The sequence below is a fragment of the Adiantum capillus-veneris genome, chromosome 8 (assembly GCF_014529385.1).
Source record: "Adiantum capillus-veneris isolate H3 chromosome 8, ASM1452938v2, whole genome shotgun sequence".
Lineage (NCBI taxonomy): Eukaryota > Viridiplantae > Streptophyta > Polypodiopsida > Polypodiales > Pteridaceae > Adiantum > Adiantum capillus-veneris.
The window spans coordinates 129,813,690-129,821,418 of record NC_140938.1 but is presented as its reverse complement, the minus strand read 5'-3'; the positions used below and the strand labels follow the sequence as shown (position 1 = coordinate 129,821,418).

General features: G+C 42.3%; 1 pseudogene; it reads right to left on the bottom strand.

The window, feature by feature from the left end:
- Positions 1 to 1,096: 1,096 nt before the first annotated feature.
- Positions 1,097 to 6,991, bottom strand: LOC147452961 (uncharacterized; annotated as a pseudogene).
- Between the last annotated feature and the right edge of the window lie 738 nt (positions 6,992 to 7,729).

Here is a 7,729-nt window from a genome sequence, read left to right as displayed (position 1 = left end):
ACATATTGTACATATGGTTGTGCTTTTTTCAATGTGGAGTTAGGTCATGGAGCGAGCTTTTTTTTTTTTTTTTTGCCGCCCTCCTTAGCTCTACTTCCTCCTCTTGCCGCCCATGTGCCTCCTCCCCTCCACTTGCTTCTCCTCCTTAGCCTCCTCCTCCAACATCCTCCCTCCCCTCCACCAACTTCCTCCATCACCTCCTCTAGCCGCCATCCTCTTCCTCCTTACTCATCCATCTCTTCTACCTCATTCCTCTCTCTCTCTCTCTCTCTCTCTCTCTCTCTCTCTCTCTCTCTCTCTCTCTCTCTTCCTCTCTCTCTCTCTCTCTCTCTCTCTCTCTCTCTCTCTCTCTCTCTCTCTCTCTCTCTCTCTCTCAGACCTTCACTCTTCTCCTTTTTCACACTATTCCGCATACCGCCCCCCACATTGCAAAATGTTTTTTATCTAATTGAACCAAAAAGAAAACAATTACTCTGACTTGGGTGCATGTTCACGCTATCGCATGCTAAAATCATTTAGGCTACAATATTCTCTCTCTCTCTCTCTCTCTCTCTCTCTCTCTCTCTCTCTCTCTCTCTCTCTCTCTCTCTCTCTCTCTCTCTCTCTCTTTGCTCCTCCTCAGACCTTCTCTCTTCTCTTTTTACCAAAAAAGAAAAAAATTACTCTCACCTGGGTGCATGTTCACGCTATCGCATGCTAAAATCATTTAGGCTACAATATTTGCATTCTCTCTCTCTCTCTCTCTCTCTCTCTCTCTCTCTCTCTCTCTCTCTCTCTCTCTCTCTCTCTCTCTCTCTCTCTCTCTCTCTCTTCTGTACATATCTAAAACCAAATAGATTAAGACAAAGATAGAGAGTGGATAGTAATAAGTGACCCAAATAACTGTATTTATTTGATGACGTTAACAACTAAACAATGCTGTGTCCATAATTATCTTGGTCCCTCATCACATGTACATATCTAAATCCAAATAGATTAAACAAAGACAAAAAGAGGAGACTAAAAAATGACCCAAATATTTTTATTTATTTAATGACGTTCCGTTACAAAAAAGCATCTAAACATTGCTATGTACACAATGTTCTTGGTTCCCTCATCACATTTTAGGATGTGCCATGACCGCATCTCCTCCAAGACCAAATGTCGCATCCATTGTGTGCTCAACTTCCCCACCATGCGCTACAGAAACTACAATCAAATTTTGGTTAGGGACAATGCTCTTAGCAAAAACTACATCAATACTAAAAGTTAACTAAGAAGCCGTAGAAGACAGTATTTGAAACCAATCACCTATTAAATGAATCCTATGACACACATTGCGTACCCTATTTGAAAGGCGTGTTCTTGATATAATCCGTTGCTAACCTAGGATATGCATGAAGACCTTCTAGATATGGGAGTAGATTCATGAGGAGCACATTATCGTTGCTCGCTCCATCGTAACTCCTTACTATGACAAGCGTATGTGGTGGGTTTTCAATTGCCTTCTCAGGATTGTCATCTACTAGAATGGTGTCCAGAGGGTCCTTGATGTATGAGGCTACCAATTCAGATCTAAAGTTCTTCACAAACAATTTTGGATGCTTGCCTTCGCAGTGCCTCTCTTCACAATGTCCTTGATGCAGACAAAACTTGAAAAATGTCTCACCATACCCAGCCTCTTTGTATTTACTCTTAATTAAATTGATAATGGGGGTCAGATTTTGCTCTTGCATGGAGCTCCAAATCCCTACATCGAATAGCTCAAACACCACTCTCAGCAGTTGCAATGACACACCCATTCGCCCTACATTTAGAATATTTGCAGCGTGGGAAGGAGCACTTTCCCACCGCCACCGTTTCAACAGGACACCGTTAACATCGAACACTATGAGTTTCCTTTTCGCATGGCAAGAAGGAAGTGTGCCTGTGCCTTCACGACGATCAATTACCAAATGGATCTTACTTAGCATCATATTAGGATGGATACATAATTCAGTCTTTCACACTAATCGAGGAAGAAAGACACTTACCATTACATAGATGTTGCAATTCTTCCATTGACTCTTGTTGATCTAGCAACAGTACATGTCGACCCATTCGTAGCCCCGGACGTGCCAGAAGACCGCAACCGGCATACATTTGTAATACTACATTACCCTCCTCTGTATAGAAAGAGAGTAGCTTCTCGTGTAAAGTTGGACTTCTCTCCATGCCCCCTGAAGAGATATCGTCATTCTAAATGTATGTCTGGAAATTTAGATAAGCAAATACAATGGAGGTGAACTTTTTGAAAACTCACGGCATACCTCGCCAAGGACAGCCATCCGTTTTGAGTTTCCAATGACTGGCGTTGTAGTAATCAAACATAATGTCCGAATCAGGATCTCGATTCAATCTGTAGGCACCAATTTTGTGGAATACAACGAATTCCAAGCATCGCATGTGTGGGACTTAAGACTCATAATGAGGACACAATCTATCACACACTAATTTTCCAAAGCAAGCAAGTAGTTTTACCTACCGTAACACCACCATGGAGGCTGAATGGAGTAGCACACAGGACGATAGTTGTATGGTCAAGATAGTACCCATTTCGATTTGCTAGGCTCGATAATACCCATGCATGTTCTCAACGACATATCAACACTAGATTTCCCTTCTCATCAAGATACTCCCTGGCAATACCAAAAACCTTTTGAATTTGATTGATTTCGAAATGGTTCCATTTGGGGATATTGGGTGATGTTATCCTGACGACGCTTGTGTTGGTTGGTAGATGACAAAATATTGCATCACAACCTACATTTGTTGTCCCGCCTCGCACCCGAAAGCTTCGCCTAGCTACTATAGCAATTTTTGTGAGTAGGGCACCTACATCTCCCTTGCCCGTCTCGTCAGCTACTCCCATAGGATCAATAGCTAAAACCACTGAATCTGATTTTAAATAAATGAATATTTAGTTAGTAAGGTGAGACAATAATACCAGGAGTACCTCAGGTTGTTAGCATACCAGATCTATGTGCCATTGAATTCTGCGCTTCATCGTGAGGTGGAGTGTTGCATTGCACCATGACATCTAGATATAACAAGCAGGTAAGTGAATGTATTTTAAATACTTAAAGATATCTTCTCTTTGTTGCTACACACTTGCTCACCTCCAACAAGAAGAGCAAGCTCCTCGTGGTGACCAGTCTCTGCTATAGTAGACAATCCTGTTGAAACTTCGATTATTGTGACGTTCGCATCATCTGCATCCACCCACTACAATAAATACATTGCTTACTGCACAACACATACCACAATCAATCATTCCATACTTACAAGGTAGATCGATAATTGTTGCCATTTCATTAGAGCATATGGCATCCTGCAATCCTTCACTTTCAGTGGTCGCTTGGTAGTGTAAATGAGCAGGCTCTATATTAATTCCAATCTCTGTGCACTGTCGTTGTGCCTGCTCATGTGCCTCGTCATGCGAAGGAAGAACATGAGGCTCTGAAATGGAATGAGATGCTGGTGGAGCTTGTTCAGGCTCTAGGAAATGACTATGAACTTGGTTTTCTAGGCTTCTCGGTGTTAATAGGTTCTCTCCCATTGATTGTGTGTCTCCCTCTTGACGTGCTTTCGGACTTGATGTACTTACCTTGTTTAGAGGCATTGGAGTATCTCTATCCATCACTTGACCTTTACCCTTCTTCACGCTGCTCCCCTGTAGAGAGCATATAAATTACATGAGTACTATTAGTTCAACCTTTCCATTTAAGCAACAACAAGGGTGTGCGAAAACTTGCATGGGTAGTTTGTGGGGCTCTTGTAGGTTTAGCAGTTGGAGAAGGTGGCACATCACTTTCGTCTTCATCATCCTCAAACTCCAAAGGACATTCACCGTCGCTGCACCTTGGTCCACGATCCTCCTCCACCTCTTCTTCGTTATCTGTCTCCTCAGTCACAACATCTTTTCCATTTAGGGAACGTAGGTTCTTACCCTGGCAAAATTAATTTCACGTGTTGCAGTTAAATCCTCACATGACTTGAAAATAGTTTAACTATGGTTTTGTATGCTTTTACCTCTTCTTGCTGTCTTGTAACTCCACCGGTCTCTGCCTCCTTGAGCTGCTCCCGCTCGTTGGGGGGAAATGTGTCCTTCACAAAGTCAATGAAAAGAGGACACTCAACATAAACTTTTTTGGGCCACAATGTTGCACGTTGTTCTTCCGTATACATGTATGCAGTGTGCTTCACATTGAGCCACTCTTTTGTAACTGAAACTTTATCTGTCCAATCCATGATCCGCACCCATCTATGTTTGCCAAAATATACTTATTGTCATCCACTCAAATTTTTTTAAGATTTAGAAATCAAGTAGGACAAGATTACATACCTGTAAAATGCCCGTTTGGCGGCCATGTTAGTACCCTCCTTCCGTTTCTGCTTATTAGCTTTGAGTCCACCTTTCAATCTCTCGCACTCCACTTCAAACAATGTGCCACTGTACCTCGATTGCCACTCCCTTATAGTTGTCACTAGGGTGTCGTTTTCAGGGAGGCGGCACGATTTCTTCAGCAACGCATACTGTCTCGTAGCCTTGTTCACAAGTAAATTCCACCATGTCTCTCGACATAACCAAGTGCGAAATACGGAGTGGTCGTCTACATTATTACACAACTACGTTATTGTTTACTATACTCTTTTTATTTGAAACATCTATTGAAAAATGACCTTACTTAGCACTGATTTTAGGCTTGGATATAATGTGGTTGGATCATCGCTAACCAAGGCCCTTAGCACATTGCTATGATGATCGACTAGTAGATCGGCGCATGCAAGACTGTATATTCGATCATCTGTCAACCACTTTGGTCTCCTACTCCAATCTATGTCCATAAGCAATCTAGAAACAAATGTTGAAATTTTTTAAGCAGCACGTGAATGTAAACTTAACTCCCTTTGAAAGAAACCCCTATTAATCTTACCTCCACCACTCCTCTCCTAAGTTAGGATCCGCAATTGCGGATGCCCATTGCGTATTGTTTCGGGCTTTCTTGTCAGCCATATAGAATGCGTTACGGTAATGGGTAGTGAACTCCTCCGTTGAGAGCTCATTTCGCTTATTACTCACAGATTGCAAAGCCTTTGTATACTTTGCCTGAATCGTGACATTAGTTCATTCTTTGTTTGATCCACTACGTTGTCATGGTGAGAATAACGTAAAGGACAATGAAACTTACCGGATATAGAAGTTGGGATAGCACGATAAGAGGGACCTTGTACCAACGTCTTCGCAACCCCCCACGCTTATTCATTTCAGCATCTAATTCTCGTTGCAACCATCCTGGAACATCTTCCTCCAAACCCTTAAGCAATGTATCCATGTTGGCTGTGCCCATTGCTCTTACCATACATAGCATATCTATGAAGGAAGTTTTTACGTAGCCTTTGTCATTAATGTTGTGGCAACAAAACTTACACCATTAAAAGACTAGAAAGCGATAACCATGCTATAGCTAAGCTTATCAAATTGACTAGGAAGCAATACTCATGCTATGGCTAAGCTTATCGATTTGACTAGGATGCGTTAATTATGTTATAGCTAAGCTTACCGATTCAAGCGTGCCACCACAGTGAGAACTTATCCCTCGTTCTCTTTAGTGACCTTAACCATGCAAGCTTCCACACAGCAATGGTACTTAGGCTACTCTTTGTGAACTGCAGAGAAAAATTATCTTGCAAAATTCATCTCATCTTGATATTGAGTCAGAAACAAAAGTGTATAAAGTAATCTACCTGTATCAATTTGTGCATTCCATGCCCGAAGACGGTGATTCCCATCCCATGTGTACAACATTTTTCCTTTCACGTCCCCCCACCCGGATTTATGCAATTGTTTCTCAAAATCCTCATTAAGTTGCATCCAGATTGGATCCCAGGTTTTCCGAATAGCATGACTAACTTCTACTGAATCTAGATCTGGAGTCCTTATTGAAAGCATGAACCTGGCCCGATGTGGAACATCTCCATTTCTAGAGAGCTCCAAAGCTAGATTGTGCACACGATCTTGCACTGGCCGTACCGCTGGATGTGGTAACAAGCGGCACAATGGCACTGGTGGTAGTGGTACTTTGCCAGTATCCTGTATAACCGTACTTGAATAGCTTTTGATCTTGTAGTTTGAAACAAGAAATGTAAGAGGAGCATACCATTTTAGAAATTACCAACCTGAAGGCAGTGCAAAGTGTCGTCGAGAAAATCCCATTTCAGCGTGGATTTCTCGATAATAGTAAAAAGACCGCGATCTTCATCCCCCGCATCCTCTCTTTCGTCATCTTCTTCACTTGAGTTGTTCACAATAGGGACCTTGTCCTTTGATGGCGCTGGTACCTCGGATTGTGTAGTGCCCTCTGCATTGGCTTTCACTGGCTTTTGCACTACTTTCGCTTTGGTGACTTCTTTCTTTGTGCTAGCACCTTCCTTTTTCAAAGGAATTCTACCCTTTTTCTTTGGGGGCTCCCAGCTAAGGTCCTCTTCTTTATGTGCTTGTGTGACCCGCTTGCTTTCAACGACTTCACTTTCTTGATCTGCACTTCTTTTCTTGACACCCGTCAACTACTTGGCCGTAGGCAAATAATTATTAGGCTAGGTTACTGGCAAACAACGATTAATTTCATGAGTAAATACTACAATAAACTCCGGTGGATTACCTCTGTAGCAAGAGTCTTTGGAGGAGTCTTTGGAGGAGGCTTTGAAACACTTGGTTTGGGCATAGCACCCGATGCTATGCTAGTGGCTCTTGGAGCGGCAGGTACTGAACCCTTGCCTCCAGAGGATACAGTTCATTGCCCTTTTGCCTGGACACAAAATGTTCGATGTTGCTTTCAAATGAGAGCATGTAAGACTGAATAAAATTAAGAGGTCTCATTACCAATTCTCTTATTGGCCACGCCACAATTGTACCCACTGCTGCACCTAAGGTGCACACATCATCGTCAATGGGTGGAACATGTGGCAACATGAGACCGGGATTTGATGCCGATTGGACGGATACTCCCAACGTGCCTCTAGGCAACTCTCTTCCATGTAGCTTTTCGTGGGGTAGAGACTGTATCATAATTCATTTCCCAACTTCCTTGCCCTTGCTTAAGAGCACCACGTGCTCATTCTTACTAAAAGACAAATTTTTCGTAGCCATCTGTTTTCCGCAAGAAATTGAATTACACACTACTTCCCTCAGGTTGTGATGTTCTTCTTGATATTCACATTAGTTTCATTTTCATAGATAAAATCCTTGCGGAGAGAGAGAGAGAGAGAGAGAGAGAGAGAGAGATCATGGATAGCTACATTCTAAACATCAATTGTCATCAATGCACAAATGCTATGAAGATGGTAAGCTGTATATTAACTATACTAGATTGCATGTGAATAATGAATCTCAAAAAAATAGAATGCTTCGGCATTTGTTCAAAGTCTGACCTGTACAGCCGAATGTGGATGAATGTCCTCTAGATTTTGTTTTCTCCAATACTGCAACACCTTCAACAAAGTAAAGTGGGTTTTGTTTAGTCTTACATCAACATAGAGAGAGAGAGAGAGAGAGAGAGAGAGAGAGAGAGAGAGATAGGATGGCCGACGAAGAGGACGGGGATGGAGAGATGGAGAGAGAAAAGTAGAGGGAGAGGGAGGATGGCCAACAGAGTACAGGGATGGAGATAGAGGACTAGGAGGAAAGGTGAGGGACAGCAAGAGGAAGAAA